This window comes from Lissotriton helveticus, chromosome 6, assembly GCF_964261635.1.
Source record: "Lissotriton helveticus chromosome 6, aLisHel1.1, whole genome shotgun sequence".
NCBI classification, from domain to species: domain Eukaryota; kingdom Metazoa; phylum Chordata; class Amphibia; order Caudata; family Salamandridae; genus Lissotriton; species Lissotriton helveticus.
The window spans coordinates 1,067,018,046-1,067,038,202 of NC_136067.1; the positions used below are offsets into that span (position 1 = coordinate 1,067,018,046).

At 44.0% G+C, this 20,157-nt stretch overlaps 1 pseudogene; it reads left to right on the top strand.

Annotated features, from left to right (window-relative positions):
- The first annotated feature begins 16,756 nt into the window (after positions 1-16,756).
- LOC144761644 (uncharacterized) lies at positions 16,757-19,198 on the top strand (annotated as a pseudogene).
- Positions 19,199-20,157: the final 959 nt, after the last annotated feature.

Sequence of the window (20,157 nt, forward strand, 5' to 3'; positions counted from 1 at the left end):
ATCTCCCCCCCCCCGGGGTGACCAGTGTTAAATCTAACCACAGACTTACAAAAGCTATTCAGAAACTTTTAGAGCAACTCAACTCTACTTAACCTACAATTTGCAATGTGTAGTTCTCAGTATACAGAGTGCAGTGCTCAGAATTAGGCCTCAGTGAAATTAAAATGATGGCAGAAAAATTTCTGAAGTTCAAACATTTTTGTGTTCTGCCTAAATTTAGCATCACAAGAAATTTCTCAAAATTTCGCATTAAGAGATTTAACATAATTTATTTCTGTCTGGTTGGCACAGAAAACTGCTTCATAAAGAGACATATACTGCTGGAATCCTTGTCCTGGCTGTGTCTTGCGTGACTTTTTTACCCATAAGTTTGCCTTTACAAAACAAAAAAACAATGCGCGATGACTGCAAACAACTTTTCATACTGCACTCATAACTTCTTGCAATTTTCAGTATTTTTCTTGTAATTTCGCAAAATTTCATCAAACACAATCATGCAATTGTATACACTTCTAAGCAGAATTACGTGTATGTTTAGTAAACTACCAGAAGTGTTGTGAGTACAGGTGTAACATTGTACATCATGTGGAATTTTCAGTATACAGTGCTATGTACAGTGCAATGTGCTCAGTATGTAGCTTACAGTCCTCAGTATATATGACTTAGTGCTCAGGATGCACTCTTCAGTTGTGAAAACAGTGGGTGCTGCACTGCTAGTCTACCTTGAAAGCCTCCCTCTGTTCCATATTTCCATCATGGCACTATGGCCTCTTCAGGCTGTGTGTGCACGCAGCTGCTCAGTGATTAGTCTGACATAGAAATGCCAGATGAGGATACACCCTCCAATTCCACAATGGCAGAAGAAGGATTCTCTTTTGGATCATAAGGCAGCCAGAAGACACTTTTTAATTTCTCTATGTATGGTAAAAGTACTTAGTTTTCCATGATGACCCTTGGTCGAATACGTAACGTTACTACGCGATCAAAATGATTGCGGTACGTTACATTGCAGTTTTTACACCACAAGTCGTTACAACGACTTGCGCTGGAGGGCACTAGACTTAGGAATAGCATGATTTACTATTCCAACACCAGTCCACATTTAGTAGGGAAGGTGTTGGAATAGTAAAACATACTATTCCTTAGGTTAGAGCACCATCCAGCGCAAGTCGTTGTAATGACTTACGTTGTAATACCCGCAATGTAAAGGCGTTGCGATGCAATGACCGCATGGTAATAGATGTTCCCCGCTTGGTCTCTTGGCCAGAAGCCATTTTAGGGAAAACATCAACATCGAATTTCATCTGTGCGCACCTCTATTATGGCCAGATCTATGAAGGGACAGGAATTCCGAAAAATAAAAAAAGGAACCTGATATGCATGTCACTTTTAGCTATAGCTCTGCAGCTATAAAAAGAATGTAAAATACTTTTTTTTTTTCATTAGAGCTCCTATGGCTCTTACTGTTAGAGCTCCTCAGTCTCCTGTGTTTTGTAAAGTGGGAGCCAAATTCACAAACATATTTTTTAATATGCTGGTACCAAATGTTAAAGCAGGTTATAAAACATATTTTGCTCATGATCTAAATTATGTAGCGTATTTGAGAGCGTGTGTGGTTACTGTGCATGTGTACACCTGGAGCTGTGTCATGAACTGGTGTGCTGGCCCTCAGCAGAGCCAAGTGCCTATTTTGTGCACTTGCTGTGAGTACATACAGCTTGGCATTTCTGAGTTAATGCAAGTACTGCAGACAGTGTAAGTTGGAAACAGTCAGCATTTACTGCCTCCCTCCCTTTGTTGTATGCAACACATTCATTATCGTGGAGAACATATGCCATCTGGGCTATATGTTTGCACTTTAGGCAATGGAAACACAAAAAAGATGCTCGGCTCTGTGTTGCGCCCCAATGTGCCTGATCATGGAACAGTCACTAAGGGGCTCATTTATGAGCTTGTGATGCAGTGCAGCACAGCAGGTCACCTTTAGAAATAAAAATTGTCGCATTTGGACCCCTTTAGGCTATTTGGCATTAGAAAGCCCTTGTCACTTCATCCACGTTCCCTCATATTCATTACTTATAGAGTGCATGGCTGTGGCATACTTGAGCTGCCATCTTGGGTATTCCACTACAGGCAGGTCCTGTTTGTGATTAGGGACCACCAGACTGGGCAAGGACATAGGCAGATCTGCTGCAGGCAGACTAATGCAAATGGATGAGTGTACTTATGCAAATCGGGTTCTTGCTAAACAGCCCAGGGGCCGTATTACACATTATCACTGTTTGTGCCTGGCACACCTTTCAACAGGGTGCGCTTGGCATTAACAGTGATGATACGCCCCATTATGGTGTATGTGCTGCCCCTAGGGCAACCACAAAGTCTCGCTGCCCCCAGGGCAGCGCATTCCTGTGAAAACAAGGAGCAGCCGCTCCGTGTTTTCACTGTGCAGGCGGCCCTCGCCTGCACTTTATAGGGGTTTAGATATCCCCTTACAGGTGGGTGCAGCCCCCTTTACCCCCTGCAGAGGGGGCTGTCCGGAGGCGCACTGGCAGTACGCAACCTTTTAAATGGTGCACTGTCAGTGCGCCTCCTGAGGGCTTCTTTGACTCTGCGCCCAAGTCTGATATATGGGCGGGGCAGAGTCAAAGGAATTCCCTCATTTGCGTAAGGCACACCCACATGCAAATGAGGGAACACCCTCTGTTGTATTAGATAAGGGACACACAAGCGTCTGCGTCCCCTTCTATAATACGAAAGTGCCCGGAGCGTGCAAAGCGGGTGCAAACGCCTGTTACGCCCCCGGGGCACCAACTATAATACAGCCCCAGGACTTCAAGCCTTACCAATAAGAAATTATGGGTGATGTACAAACGTCAACCTGTAACATAAATCATAACAGGCACAGTATCACATAAGGCAAGAACTCTATTCTACGCCAACCTCATAAGCTAAAATCTGGTAGACCATAATCTCCTAAACATAACTTGCATTAGGAAAGAAACTTAATAACATAACCTGTAGTAGGGAATAAATCAAACATAGACCACAGTAGAGAAATAAAACCTAAGACAGTTGGTAAAAACCTAATAAGCGTGAAAGCACATCTATAAGCATGAATCCAGGTGCATAAAACATACTACAACCATTACATTTCCTAGCACCTATAAAAACCACACTAGGGCCTTGCGCCCTACAAACCCTGGGCCAACTGGCCGTCTCTTAGGGGCTCAATTGCCCTCTGTCCAGAGTCAGGGCGCGCTGCCTATGGCAGGGACAGTCAAGGGTGTGCACTTGGCGCAAAACTAAACGTTGCAACTGCCCACTACTTGCTAGGCAGCTGGGAGTCCTCAATGAAGGGCCTAAACGTAGCAGCTGGCACTAAGTGCTGTGCAGCTGTGCAGGCAGAGTTAGGGCGAGGGAGTGCACCTCACTCCTGGATTTAACACATGTCCCCTAAAATGCAAAAAGGCCTAAACGGTGCAGCTGTCCACTACTTGCTGGCCAGGTGGGAAGTAGAGAAAATGCGGCATGGACTCTCAGTGGCCTCTTTAAACACTGCGCCAAATGTTTTAGCCACGGGGCTCTGAAAATAAAACATGTGTCCCTTGGAGCCCTCTGGCTCCTGAAATAACTATGTGCAATATAGGGAGCAAGACCTGACCCCCCAAAGCGTAGAGGGCACTGGCGCTACTAAATAAATGTATTCATGGTAGAGCCACGTAGGCTCTGGGAACAATGGGGCAAAAATGTGGGAAAGAACATGGGCCCCTCTGGACCCATTAAACAATTATGTGCCCCCTTCGGAAGAGCGACCCCCTTTTAGGCGGGCCGCTCAAAAAAAAAGAGGAAGGTACTGTGCCTCGTAGGACACCCAAAACATGGGAGAGGTGCTCACTCACCCGGGCTTCTCTCTCTGGTCCGTGCCGTCTCCACTCTGGGAACAGCGCGAGACTCTGCCTCCGGGGCTCCACTCACCCCTGAGAGCCCCGCAACACAACACCGTGCACCAGGATGGGGCGCATTTTCACCCGGTCCCCCGTCTCGGGACCGGGGCTTTGGAAATAGAGCCCTCGGGGCTCTGTGCAGCTTCTCTCGGCGGCCAGGGACTCCCTCCAATCACAACACGGCACCAGCGCCAATCACAGCGCGGCGCTGCCTGTGATGTCACGGGGTGTCACCGAGGTTCCCGGGCCGGCCACGGTGAATTTTTAACAGCGGCAAATGAGGGGTGGGCTCCCTCGAAGTGAAAAATACAGCTGGCATGCGGGGTGGGCACCCACAGAAATTTATAAAAGGAAACAAATTTGCAGGAGGGGCACTTGCGCAACAAAATAAAAACAGGCGGCCATAATGCAGGGTGGGCACCTGCAATTAGGATATCCAAAACAGGTGGCCCTGCGGCAGGATGCAAAGAGAGGTGCTTGGTGCAATAAGGAAGCGATCTGCAATAAAAAATAAAGCGCTACTTCAGCAGGTTACAGCCACAGCGCTCCTAAGGAATAAACAGAAAGCGCTCATAGGGATAAAAGTACAGCACTCCCAAAGTGCTATAATCCAAGTTCAGGGATAAAGAGATGGAGCACAAACAGCTCCTAGCCGGGGAAAGTCTTCCAGCCCTCCCAGGCCAGGCAAAAGGGTCCAAAGAGAAGTCCTCCAGGGGTCCAGGGGCAGGGCAGGGCCCAGGGAGGCAAGCCTTCCCCTGAGCTCCAGCAGCAGCACACCCCTGGTAGATTCAAGTCCACAAACAAGAACATTTTACATGGGGTCACAGCCCCTTCTTATACTACCAAATCCTTTGTCTCAAAGGTGCAGGCAAGGGGAGAACCATATACAACTGGTTCAGGAGCACTTTGTTTTGCCCAGCTCATCTCTGCCTTTCACAAGATAGGCCAGGGACATCAGACGCACCACAGGGGGTGGAGCCAGCATTGTGGAGGGAAGGCACAGCCCTATTCAGGTCCCAGGTGCAACTCCTCCCTCCCATCTACATGCAGATCTCACTATTCACCACCGGGCAGACTCTTCCTGACTCCTGGAGCCAACCACACTAGCCAGCCCCTGTCAATCACAAGCCAGACAGGCAATTCACATCTCACAGCACACAGAAAGGCCAACTTCTAAAAGTGGCACTTCTCCACTAGACACAATAAATCTGCTCACACCATTCCGCAGCATTTATTCTCACAAATTCGCACATACTAAACTCGACCATGCACTCCCCACATATCAGGAACTACCATGGACACACATATGCCCCATGCATTCCTATGGGAAGGCAGACCATCTCACCACACGAACTCAGGGGGCGCACGCACTTTACACGGGCCACAGTGCTAAAGTGTGCTGAGGCCTAAAAATCACTACCACCATGTCAGAGGCTAAAGGCAAAAAGTCTAGGGTTGAACCTGCCAAAAAGGCCTAAGTCCAACACCTCTTTAGACCTGCCTTCACCCATCTGGCCTCCAAACCACCGTCACATGACAACAGGTTCATATGGACATCCTGCTCCTATGGCAAGACTGCCTGCTCTTAGACCGGTGCACAGACACGTTCCAACCCTCTTTGGCTATTCTTCAAAGGCTCATGAAACTTGACTTACCTCTTCATCTGGTACTTCCTCAAGTCTCAATAATGCAACCAACAAAAATATACAAATATATCATCTCATGTCTTCGGGCAAACCTGCATCAAGAATTAGAAGATGATTTGACTTACCTAAAAGGAAAAGGCCTCCAAACCACCCTGGAGGAATAAACAAGCATTTCACTGTGCTGCGGGTGCTAATACAGGCTGAGTGAGGCAAATGTACTGTACCTGCCTTTGCCTTTCTCCTTCGAGAACGAGGGAGGTAACTTCACCATTAGTAAAGACACACAGATGCCTGGATGTATGTAATAAAAGGTTACCACATTCCTAATACAGATTTAACTTTATAAGATGTTAGATCGCCTTACACACTGAAATGGCACTCTCGTCCAGCTGCTAGATCACTATTCCTGTACCTCACCTTATCATTTAAACAATTTAACCAACCCTTCTTTGTTCTAAGACCCCCTCCTATGACCTCAAGTCTACAGCAGATGTGTAACACACTATGCTGTTGTCCTCTTTTTTTATTTTTAACTTTATTTATAGTTTTGCAAACCAAGCATAACACAAGAATATACCAAGTCATGGATACAGTATTCATAAACACAGAGATCTAGATCAGACAACAATAACAAACAAATGTTGAAAACAATGAAAAAAAAAAAACCAAACAATTGAATCAATGCCGATTATAAACACAAACAACTTAATTGAAAGAGATAAGTGAATTTTTTTATAGCACAGACTAATGCTCTAGGGGGGCCCAGATCTTAGAGGCCAACAGACGCCGCCTTGTACCCCTTAACAAATATATAGAAGACTCCATATTGTACCAAGCTAACATCCTGGCTCCCCAGTTAAAAAAAGTGGGAGCCTCCGGACTTAGCCACTGTGAAGTTATACAGAGCCTTATCATTGCCATAGCTATAAACAAAAATGCTCTGGTATATCTTGATCTTTCGGAAACTTCTGGATATTCACACCCCAATACAACTAAACCTGGAGAGATCTCCACCGGAATATTAAGCACCTCATTGATAAAGACCGAGATATCACCACTTATTATTCTGAGCATCCAAATCATCAGGAAGATCTGATAGAATACATTGAAATATAGCTCCTATTCTAGCCCTTGGTTTAACGAGTTCAATTAAAACCATCTCATCATAAAGAGTGGAGAAATTATGATAATGTCTATCTAAGAATCTCCTGACCTGAAGATATGTCAAATTGTAATGCATATGAACCCTTTCCCTTAAAGAGGTAAAAGAGGCCAGCTGCCCATCAGAACCCAGGTCACCAATAGCTTTTAAGCCCATACTCTGCCATTTGAAAGTGACACTATCCTGAAAGATAGATGGAAGCACATTTGTAACATTAAAGGGAGTATAATAAATAATCTGTGGAATATGGAGTTTATGACGGATTTTCTGCCAAACTGAGAACATGGCCCAGCTGACCTTAAACCTTATCTTTTTTAAGTAACTCGGCCCAAGGACCCGTGTTAGAACACCCTTGGCGGCGTCACCTAGAGCTATCTCATTTATAAATGGCCTGGTGCATAAAGGAACATCGGCTCTATCCCCCAGCAAAGGCAAAGCCAAGTGCTCTAACATAGCAGACCAATAATAATATAACAGATTAGGAACCGCCCAACCCCCACGTGCCCTAGGAAGACACGTCCACTTCGCCGCCCTTCGTGCCCGTCGATAGCTCCAAAGAAATCGAAGACAAATCCTTTCAGCCCTAGCTAAGGTTTTATGTGAGAACAACAGAGGGATTGTTCTAAAAAAGTATAAAAACTTAGGCATGATTAGCATCTTCAAAACATTGCAACGCCCAAACAATGACAGGTGTAGATGATCGAGCCTCTCCAGCTTAGTGTTAAGGGAATCATTAGCTGGAAGAAGATTTAAGTCCGGGATGTCGGTAACTACAGGACATATATGTACCCCAAGATAGGTTTCTTCCGTTACAACAGACACCCCAGAGAAAGGCATGTATTCTGACTGAATGACCAGAGTTTTGGTGATATTTAACTTCTACCCAGAGAGGGCACCAAATTGCATAGCCAATGTCTCGAATGCAGGAAAGGCAGATCCAACATCACTAGTTATGACCACGATGTCATCGGCATATGCCAGCGCCTTCTACTCGACCCCCTGAACACTAACTGGATGAATATCTTCACTTGCTTCTATTATTCGAAGATATGGCTCTATGTACAGGGCAAAGAGCAGGGGCGAGCCGGGGCATCCTTGTTTGGTTCCCCTGCTGATGTTAAAACAACCTGACTCCTGCCCTGAAATACGAATTGTGGCACATGGAGAAATATAAAGTGACTGAAAGGCCTGAATAAACACAGGGCTGAATCCCTTCCAACGGAGCACAGACCACAGGAACCCCCAGGAGACCCTGTTGAACGCCTTTTCGGCGTCCAACAGGATCACACCTAAAGGTGTTGTCCTCGAATGTAATTTTTTAAGAAGACCCTGACACTCCATAAATAACATATATTCAAAGACCTTAGAATGCTTGGGGACCACTTAAAGGGTATGCCCACCCTGCACCACAGGGGCCTGTGCTATGCCCCTGATCTATGGTTTGGGAGCATCGCATACCTGTGGACACCCCAGGCTTTTCCCCTGAGACAATGTGTAAAGCATTTGTGCAACACATTCACGTCAGCAAAACTATAAATACTCCACAAAGAGACTCAACACAAGGTTATATAAAAATACAGTATAATGTATGTAACATAAATGTAAAAAATGTAAATGTGTTGTATTTGTAAAGAGCACGGCTGCCCACGCGACGGGGCATCCCGGCACTGCCCTCATACCGCTGTGGAACCCTTCCTGGCTTTTCCATGTGAAATGTCCACTCCTGGGCACCCGCACGGTGAATCCAGGCATCCAAGCGCTGCTGGGGCCGTTGTGGAGATTAAGCAAGCTATTGCCCAGAGTCACAGAGTGGGACCCATGATTAGACTAGGCACCGAGGCGAGAATGATCAGGTCCGGGGAGATTGAGTCCAAGAGCTGCCGAGGCGGGAATTTAACCCTGGTCCCGGGCCAGACCTCTGCATCAGGGTCTGGCGCTCTAACCATTGAGCCACGCTTCTCCACAACATAGACCAAACCAACATAAATCAGTGATTACTCTGCCAAGTAGGCAATAGTCAAAGCATCACAATAAGTGCAGTAAGAGAACAGATGTTATGTTGTAAAACTTCATTAAAAAAAAAAATGACTGTGCATAGTAGGCAGTCCTGACCAGTATAAGGCATACATTTGACAAGCATCTATATCAGAGCATAAAAAACAGCTTGTAATGAGCAAGGCACAGGGATCACCCCATATTTCTATTAAAACACAGGGCACCATGCTCTTGTGCTCCTGCTACACTTTATATGGTAATTAAGTACTCAGGGTAGGGCATACAAGGATCTGCCTGCCTCTTAGTAGTAGTACATTAATCTTAGGGAATTTCCTGAGCAAACAAAGCAAAGGACTCCGTCGAGGTGCCACTCCGCCCTGGAAATGAGAATCAGTGCCCCTCATTGTGATGGCTGCCTGGAAAGTATGCACAAAGCGTAGCTGTCACTCTGCCCTAGACATAAATTATCCATGTCAAGCTGCAAAGCACATTGTAACCACAGAGGAATACTCATTGGGTCAAGACTGCTTTGCATAGGGTCTCTTGCTCTCCATACCTCTGGAGTCAAGCTATCTTGGTTGATGAAGGGTGAAACCCTGAAACCAGTCCTAGGATGCTTGTTTCCAGTCTGGGGAGAACCTGGACTGTGAGTTCAGGCTGGACTTCTCCCATTGGTGCATGGTCAAGACAGATTTGCATATATCTGGGTTCAAACAGGAATGGCATGGTGAGCTAAGAAAAGATGGATTTAGGCCCAGATCTCTGTACTGGGGTGAATGTATGACAATGTTCTGCATTCTGTCCATCAATTGTTCTCTTTGCATTTGTCACCCCGAGTGTGACGGGTATGCCCAGACGTGGCTCTCCATGCCACTAGAGTCAAGCTATCTTGGTTGATGAGGGGTGAAACCCTGAAATCGGTCCTATGATGCTTGTTTCCAGTCCAAGGAGAACCTGGCATGGAAGTTCGGGCTGGACTGTTCCCATTGGACGCAGGGTCAAGACTGATTTGCATATGGCTGGGTTCAAACTGGAATATCAAGGTTAGCGTAAAGACAAAGGATTTAGGCCCAGATCTCTGTACTGGGGTGAATGTATGACATTGTTTTGCATTCTGTCCATCAATTGTTCTTTTTGCACTTTCTAAAAGTGGCATTTCTAAAATAGAAATACAAAACACACCTACACAAGTAAGCATGATTTTTCACTACCATTCTAAACATACCAAACATGGCAGCGCCACTCCTTTCAGATCAGGAATTACCACTTAAGAACCTTTAGGGGAATTCCCAATGTTAGCCTATGAGAAAAGGAGGCCTCACAGTAATGAGAAACAAAATAGGCTGTTTGTCACTACCAGGACATGCCAAATAATAAAGGCACATGCCGTACCTGTTGCCTACACAGCACCCTGTCCATAGGGCTACCTAGGGCCTACCTTAGGGATGACCTATACGTAGAAAAAGGGGATTTTAGGCTTGGCAAGTAATTTTAAATGCCAAGTAGATTTGGAAGTAAACTGCGCACACAGGCCCTGCATTGGAAGGCCTGAGACAGATTTGAAAGGCTTCTTATGTGTTTGGCGTAACCTGTGCTGCAGGCCCACTCATAGTAGTTATTTACAGGCCCTTGGCATTTGGAATACCACTTAGAAAGGGACTTACACTTACATTAAATATGCCAAGCTGGTGTAAACTAATCATTCTATGCTGTAGGGGTGACAGCACATGCACTTTAGTACTGATTAGCATTGGTAAAGTGCCCAGAGTCCCAAAGCCAACAAAGAGAGGGTCAGAAAAATAGGAGGAAAAAGGTAAAAGTTTGGGGATAACTGTGTATAAAGGGCCAAGTCCAACACCCCTGAACCCTCGTCTTCTTCCAATCCTGCAAGACACACATGACATTGACCATGCCCACATGTATTTATCTCCGATGTCGCAGCTACCCTTTATGGACCAGTGCTACCATGTTTTCTGACCCTCATTCCTAGTTTAACACTTACACCTTCAATGAATGAAATACACGCTTCCCACAAATTATTCCCTAATTTAGTGATCTACCAGCCCCTGGGAAACCCAGTAAAAAGGCATTATTATATTTCCTTATCCAAATTCATTAATCGCGAATGCATTACCACTTATATCAACTTCATCAGACAAACCTTTATCCCTATGCAGATATATACTCCATCCTCATAATACTGAACTGCAAAAGATACACTTTCATGTATCCAGTTGTATCCAGCATGCCTGCAGTTTTTCCCGTGCTAATAATTCCTGTTTATAGCTGTAATTCTCTCCACAGTCTCCAGAACAAATGTATCTACAACCTCCCTACCACAAACCCCCAAACCACCTTCCCTTAAGCTCTGGCTCCCCCTACATCACTGATACAGCAGGGCTCAAATCAATTTTTGTCGCGGCTAGATAGCTGGTCTCCTTTTTAAAAAATTAAATCATTTCAGGAGTTCCCCAGTCTGTTTTCTTCTGAAATTTCTGAAACGGAAATCACCATGGAACCTGACTGAAAAAAATACTAGTGCCCAGTGGTGGCTGTAACTACCGCGATTGGAGGGGCGGGAAAATGGGTTAATACATTTTAAAAAAACATAAATAAAAAGGTACTTACCATGCTTTCAGGAGAAACCGTCCACCTCGCTCCAGTCGTCGTCTTCTCCCGACTTCACGACCAGCTGGGCATAACCAATCCTGGTGCTGTATTTGAGCAGTGCCAGGAATGGAGGGGGAGGCCTCTCTTGACGCTCATGAGGACACTGGAGGCTTGTGTAGGCTTGAGAGGTTTATAATACGCATGTCAGGCTGCCCGTCGCAAGATGGTCATCCAAAGGGTCATGCGCACTATAAACTAGCGCACAAGCAGCCCACCACTTCTTCCACTTAGCAGGGCCCACCTGGTCCTGACACATGGTTCAGGACTGGTTGACGGAAAATAAAATGGTACCTTCGTCACCATTTTATTTTAGTCTCTGGGGCAATTAGGTGGAGCGATGCTCCTCCACTCAAGGGGAGGAGCCGCCCCTGTTAGTGCCATCAAAAACAATTTTAGGTGTAATATATAGACGAGGCACACGGTCACTGTTATGCCCTTTAGTTTAGCGACTGTCATTTGTCTTTCTCTTATCCCATCCCATTTATCACAATCTAACCATTTTATCCGTTCTCCTTTTCTTTTTCCTCCCTTCATATCCCCATAGCAATTTACTATAAAATTACATTTCTGCCATTTCAGTACCATCAGTGGCCTACTGCTTTTCTGTCATTTATATCCAAATGATATCACATTATCTCCTTGTTCTTCAAACCTGATTCTCTGTTCACCCTTTTTATGTAATTTACAGCCCTGAAATCACCGTCATGCTGTGTGTACCCAGGCCCCCAATGAGATGTCATCAAAGATCCTTAAACCTCACATTTCACTGCCGAAATCCCAGCAGCAATAGCTCCTACAGTATCTCAGCATCTCAACCACTATCAATGGCAAAATGCATCTGCAATGCTGTTGTTAATCAGTTGAACGTATTTTGGTCTAAGATAAATATACCACTTCAATCACTGCAGCACTAGAGCCCTCAAAAGCCTCAATACACAGATATCTCAAATCAGCTGAAATTGGCACATGCTTGTTGTTCTTATGAGGGAGCATCTTACTGTCTCTCTCTTCAGCAAAACACAAATCTATAGCTCCTAATTCACGGAAGGATTCTAAGGTTGCACCACTATAATCTTTTTTTGTAGCTGCTTGAATAGTTTTGTACACACAAGTTTTTTTAATGAAAACTTCAAATCAGTAATGCTCTAGAAATACTCCACCCACCACTGGACTGGTTCATTTGACAAACCTGCCTAAGTCGGCGAATGTGGCAATGTGGCATGTTTTACGTCCATGAAGTGGGGTAACGCGCTGACTGGCAGGCATATCCCAGCACCTGTTCACTGTGGGAACCAGATCCCACGATAGGTTTTTGTAGTCGGGGGCGGTTGGGGGGGGGGGGGTTTGCACCTAAGTGATGTTAGGTAATTGACTGCAGGAACTAAAGCAGCAAGTCTTGTGACCCCCACCGCGGGAGCTCGCTTTTGACAAGTATCGGATTCATGAAACATATGTCAGGCATGTTAAGCACTGGCTGTGTACCTGGAATATGAAACACATATGTGCTAAAGGATATTCAGAACTTGCTGTGTACCTAGAGTATGACACATATGTGTGCTACGGGATATACAGCACTGACTGTGTACCAGGAGTTTGAAACATAAGTGTTTCAGGCATATACAGCACTGGCGGCTGTGTACTTGGAGTAGGAAACATATGTGTTTAATGCATATACAGCACTGGCTGTGTACCTGGAGTATGAAACATATGCATGCTAAGGGAATTACAGCACTGGCTGTGTACCTTGATTATGAAACATATTGTGCCAAGGAATACACACAACTGACTGTGTACCTGGAGTATGAAACATATGTGTTTAAGGCATATATAGCACTGGCTGTGCGGCTGCAGTATGAAACATATGCATGCTAAGGGAAATACAGCACTGGCTGTGTACTTGGAGTTTAAAACAGTGCTGTATATGCATTGGAGAAGTGTGGCTCACTGGTTAGAGCGGCAGACTCTGATGCAGAGGTCTCGCCCGGACCAGGGTTCAATTCCCGTCGCGGCAGGGTCTTGGGCTCAATGTCCTCAGACCCAATAATTCTCTCGCCTCGGTGCCTACTCTAATCATGGGTCCCACTCTGCAACTCCGGGCCATACCTTGCTTAATCTCCACACCGGCCCTACCGCTAGGATGCCTGGCTTCACCTTAGGGTGTAGAAACTAAAGGATGATGGAACCCGCACAGCTGGGGTTTAAATCCGTAAGGTTAAACTGAGGTTAAGTTCTGTAGTGTGCTCAAAGGGAATCGCTGTCTGGCCTGACAGAGAGAAATCCGCAAGAACTAATACATTGCCCTCCCCTTTTCGTGGGAGAGAGCGCCTCCAAGCACAACTGTGGGGTGACCCAACGGTCTTATTCCATAAATATAAAATTCGACAATAGTTCATTCCAAACACATGGAGGTGTTGTTCCAACTTTCACAGTTTATTAAACACATTGTAAGTTCATGGCTTAACCATCAATCACTGGATAGTTGGTGTTCAAAATATGCTGATCAATGTTGTATGCATAGTCACAACAAATCCCGATGCATTTCGGGCCCCGCCCTTCTTCAGGGGATTACTCTACAAAAAAAACGAAAGAATCAAGGTGTCAGCTAAAAATCCTCATCTAGAACATCAAACACATCGTGAAGCGTGGGTGGTGAAAAGAAAGTGAAAGATGAAAGAAAAAGAAGATAAGCCCATCAGCAACCGGTAAGTGAATGGTGATGGGAGGTGTGGGAAAATAAACGTGAGGAAATATGCTAGCAATTTTAAATTCGTGGTGACAGGATGCTTCGTTTGAGTACATGCATACTTGACACGTTGACCTGTGGCTTGATTACGGGTGCCGCGTACATGCACTGCGGTGCCGTATATGTTTGTCGTTCCACCTCTCTCTGGTTGGAGCATATCACCATGGAACGAAGCATCCTGTCACCACGAATTTAAAATTGCTAGCATATTTCCTCACGTTTATTTTCCCACACCTCCCATCACCATTCACTTACCGGTTGCTGATGGGCTTATCTTCTGTTTCTTTCATCTTTCACTTTCTTTTCACCACCCACGCTTCACTATGTGTTTGATGTTCTAGATGAGTATTTTTAGCTGACACCTTGATTCTTTCGTTTTGTTTGTAGAGTAATCCCCTGAAGAAGGGCGGGGCCCGAAATGCATCGGGATTTGTTGTGACTATGCATACAACATTGATCAGCATATTTTGAACACCAACTATCCAGTGATTGATGGTTAAGCCATGAACTTACAATGTGTTTAATAAACTGTGAAAGTTGGAACAACACCTCCATGTGTTTGGAATGAACTATTGTCGAATTTTATATTTATGGAATAAGACGGTTGGGTCACCCCACAGTTCACCTTAGGGTGCCCAGGAGTGGGCACCTCAGAGGAACAGGCCAGGACGGGTTTGTCAGTGGCACAGCACGGGGACACACTGGCTAGTGTAACCAGGTGCTTTATAAGCTCAGTAGTATTATTATTATTATTATATGTTTAAAGGATATACAGCCATGTTTGTGTACCTGGAGTATGAAACATACGTGTTTAAAGGATATACAGCCTTGGCTGTGTACCTGGAGTGTGAAAGATATGTGTTTAAAGAGGATATACAGCACTGGCTGTGTGGCTGGAGAATGAAACATATGTGTGCGAAAGGAAATACAGCACTGAATGTGTACCTGGAGTTTGAAACATATAGGTTTAATGGATATACAGCCCTGTTTGTTTACCTGAAGTATGAAACATATGTGTGTAAAGGATATGCTGCACTGGTTGTGTACCTGGAGTTTGAAATCTATGTGCTTAAAGGATATACAGCCCAGGCTGTATACCTGGAGTATGATACATATGTATTTAAAGGATATACAGCCCGGAAAGTATACCTTGAGTATGAAACATATGTGTTTAAGGCATATACAGCACTGGCGGCTGTGTACTTGGAGTATGAAACATATGTGTTTAAGGCATATGCAGCACTAGCTTTGTACCTGGAGTCCAAATATGCATGCTAAGGGAAATACAGCATTAGCTGTGTACCTATAGTATGAAACATATGTGTTTAAGGCATATACAGCACTGGCTGTGTACCTGGAGTATGAAACATCTGTTTAAGGCATGAACAGCACTGGTTGTGTGGCTGGAGTATGAAACATATATGTTTAAAGAATATACAGCCCTGCTTGTGTACCTGGAGTTTGAAACATATGTGTCTAAGGATATACAGTGCTGGCTGTGTACCTGGAGTTTGAAACATATGTGTTTAAAGGATATACAGCCCTGGCTGTGGACCTGGAGTGTGAAACATATGTGTTTAAAGGATATACAGTCCTGGCTGTGTACCTGGAGTATGAAACATATGTGTTTAAATAGGATATACAGCACTGGCTTTGTGGCTGGTGTATAAAACATGTGTGTGCCGTGGGATATACAGCACTGATTGTGTACCAGGAGTTTGAAACATACGTCTAGTAAGGAATATACAGCACTGACTGTGTACGTGGAGTTTTAAACATATGTGTGGTGAGGGATATACAGCATTGACTGTGTACCTGCAGTATGAAACATATATGTTTAAGGCATATACAACACTTTCGGCTGTGTACTTGGAGTAGGAAACATATGAGTTTAATGCATATACAGCACTGGCTGTGGACCTGGAGTGTGAAACATATGTGTTTAAAGGATATACAGCCCTGGCTGTGTACCTGGAGTATGAAACATATGTGTTTAAAGAGGATGTACAGCACTGGCTTTGTGGCTGGTGTATAAAACATGTGTGTGCCATGGGATATACAGCACTGATTGTGTACCAGGTGTTTGAAACATACGTCTAGTAAGGAATATACAGTACTGACTGTGTACGTGGAGTTTTAAACATATGTGTGGTGAGGGATATACAGCATCGACTGTGTACCTGCAGTATGAAACATATGTGTTTAAGGCATATACAGCACTGGCTGTGTACCTGGAGTATGAAACATATGCATGCTAAGGGAATTACAGCAGTAGCTGTGTACCTTGATTATGAAACATATTGTGCTAAGGGATACACACAATTGACTGTGTACCTGGAGTATGAAACATATGTTTTTAAGGCATGAACAGCACTGGCTGTGTGGCTGGAGTATGGAACATAGGTGTGCTAAGAGGAATACCGCACTGGCTGTGTACCTGGAGTTTGAAACATATATGTTTAAAGGATATATAGCCGTGTTTGTGTACCTGAAGTATGAAACATATGTGTGCAAAGGATATACAGCCCTGGCTGTGGACCTGGGGTGTGAAACATATGTGTTTAAAGGATATACAGCCCCCGATTCCAGGCTGAGTTTTCTCTCTATGCTGCTGTGGGGATCACCCGGGGAGACGGGTGGGTGCGTGGACAACCTTATCTGCAACTATCCAGCTTCTGACATGTCGGAGGAAGCTCGGTGAGAGCAGCGCAGCAGGGACCGGCTTTGACCTGTGAGCGGAATAAAATGCCAGTGTCCTGTGCTGCTTTTGGCTGCAAGTCAAGATACAACCTGGAAACCAGAGACAAGGGAATAACGTTTCACAGGTTTCCAAAGTCAAATCCAAGTTTACTCGACAAATGGAGAATAGCTATGAAAAGGGCTACAAGCACTGGTGAACTTTGGATGCCCTCCCGCTATCAGCGCTTATGCAGCCTCCACTTTGAAGAGAAGTGTTTTGACACCACAGGACAAACGAAACGCTTGAGAGATGATGTGATTCCAAGTATCTTTAATTTTGAACAGAATCTTAAGGCTAAACAGAGAACTCGAACAGTAGTATCTAAAAGGCAAGCATCTGAGATTAGACATGTTCGGGGTAAAGATTTGGAAGTGGACCATAATCCAATCAACACTTGTGCCAGCATCAGTCAGGACCATATTTATTCTATGCCTGATGCTGAGACTTTGAAAAGAAAGATGCAAGACACTGAAGAGGCAAGACCACACAAAGAGAGAGAGCTCGAAATTACAGTAAAACCTGAACAACATGTGGAACAGACTTGGTCCACCGTATACAACAAATTAACTAAGAAAGGACTAACAACTCCACAACTGAATGAAGTTCTTCTGTCCTATAGAGAGATTCCTATGGAACTATTTAAAAGACCCGTGTCAAATTACTCTGTTGATCAGAGACATTTTGCATTAACTCTCCATTTGTATGGACCAAAGGCATACGAATATCTAAGACATGAACTTAAACTACCTTTACCTGGCCCTAAAAAACTTCGGAGGTTGTGAACCGTTTATTTGAAATTATGAACAGTAACAGCCCTCGAATGAACAACAATAAAGGTCCAATTAATGGAAACAATTTACGGCATAAACTCAACATTTTACAGGAAGCAAGAGATTACATGTTGTCTCTAACCATTGCTGACAGTACGCCATTACATGAAAGCTCGAGAAAACGCTCTATCCTTGGTTTTCTTGTGAATATTTCAACACTTATTTCGCTACTTCCACGTTTGCTGAGGATTCAGAAATATGCTCTGCTTCAAAAGTACAGCCAGGATCCCCTCCGAATGTTTTTCAATCATGTTCAGAGAGCAGGTGGGTCGACTAATGCACCAGTTGCATCTGATGTAAAGCAAGTTATAAGCCTTCTTTTGAGATCTGGAACTAAAGATGGGTACAAAGAAAATACACCATCCAAGGATGAAAGAAACCCTGCCCTTATGTTTGAAGAAGAGGACATTCCTCTTTGCTTTCAGCAGAAACTTCCAATGCCATTCCATAACAGGAGTATGATGTTGCCAGACCATCACTACTCTTCTAAAGTACTGCAGTCGCTGCTTCCGAATTCAGAAGTGTACATTGCAGGCTGGGTGGTGCAGAAAGCACTCTGTCGGATATCCTGTGATACCTGCAGGAACTGTCTGGTTACTGAAGCAAGGCCTGAGGATTTTACAAACGCATACCATTTGTTGCAACTTAAGGATAGCGGTGTTCATGTTGTCCCTTCAGAAGGAACTACCAAGACCGTACTAACTGCTCAGCGTGTTTTTCAACATATGTTGCATTTTGCCAGTCATAAGCATCTTTCCATTCCGCTATTGATTGAACATGAAGTTCTTTCAAAAATTGGAAATAGAGATATATTCAACTTGAAACAGCATATTCTGGAAACCGAATCTGGCATCAATAACCACCACTACCAGCTCATACGTTTACTTACCTCGATTTACTATATTCTTCACCGGCCTTATCTGTCCAAGCTTGAACAGTTGAAGATATATAAAAGATATACTAAACAAATGCTATTGAAAACTTGATCTAAATTATATTGACTAATGTTGCTCTTCAGCAAGAATTGGACCAGGATAGTAAATGGTCTACTCCCACCATGTTCTGCCAAACACAGAATCTCCTATTTTTGCTGAAGTTCTTTTACAGGAATGTGAGTCGCAGGACTGATCAATTTCCTTTTAAAAGATAGGATGGTTCTGAATATGTGTTGCACAACGGGACATCGAACCGGTAGTTACTGAATAATTATTTTATGGCTAGCATTCAAGTGTTCTTGGTAACCAGGATATCCTTCATGACTTTCCATTAAAATCTGTGGGAAACGTGTGTTTTTACGTTAACAGAAGACTTGTGAACCTTTTACATTCTAAAGCACATCTAGATAATTAGGGTGTATTACCGGTTACTCACATGCCCAGCTTTCTCCTATACAAACAGTTGGAAACCCATTGCAGCTGCTTATTGGGACCAGAAATTTTCTCAAAAGCCAAATACAGCAGCTAACTGGTGAAGCACATGCGTCGTCCCTTTGTGTAGCTTGTTGTGCGCCTTGGGTTCACAATTTTTAACCTTGCCTCGTATCCATGTAATCCTACACCTAATATGGAGTAGTACCCAGGTTACGTGGACACTTTAGGCAAGAAATTGTATTATTTAAAAAAAAAAAAAAAAAAAAAAAAGATATACAGCCCCCTGTTTCTGGAGTATGAAACATATGTGTTTAAAGAGGATATACAGCATTGTCTTTGTGTCTGGAATATGACACATGTGTGTGCTAAGGGAAATACAGCCCTGGCTGTGTCCCTGGAGTTTGAAACATATATGTTTAATGGATATACAGCCCTGTTTGTTTACCTGAAGTATGAAACAAATGTTTGTAAAGGATGTACTACACTGGCTGTGTACCTGGAGTTTGGAACATATGTGTTTAAAGGATATACAGGCCAGGCTGTATACCTGAAGTATGATACAAATGTATTTAAAGGATATACAGCCCTGCTAGTGTACCTGGAGAATGAAACAAATGTTTGTAAAGGATGCACTATACTGGCTGTGTACCTGGAGTTTGGAACATATTTGTTTAAAGGATATACAGGCCAGGCTGTATACCTGAAGTATGATACAAATGTATTTAAAGGATATACAGCCCTGGAAGTGTACCTGGAGTATGAAACATATGTGTTTGCGGCATATACAGCACTGGCGGCTGTGTACTTGGAGCATGAAATATATGTGTTTAAGGCATATGTAGCTTTGTACCTGGAGTACAAAACATATCCATGCTAAGGGAAATACAGCATTAGCTGTGTACCTTGAGAAAGAAACTTGTGTGTTTAAGGCACATACATCACTGGCTGTGTACCTGGAGCATGAAACGTATGCATGGTAAGGGAATTACAGCACTGGCTGTGTACCTTGATTATGAAACATATTGTGCTAAGGGATACACACAATTGACTGTGTACT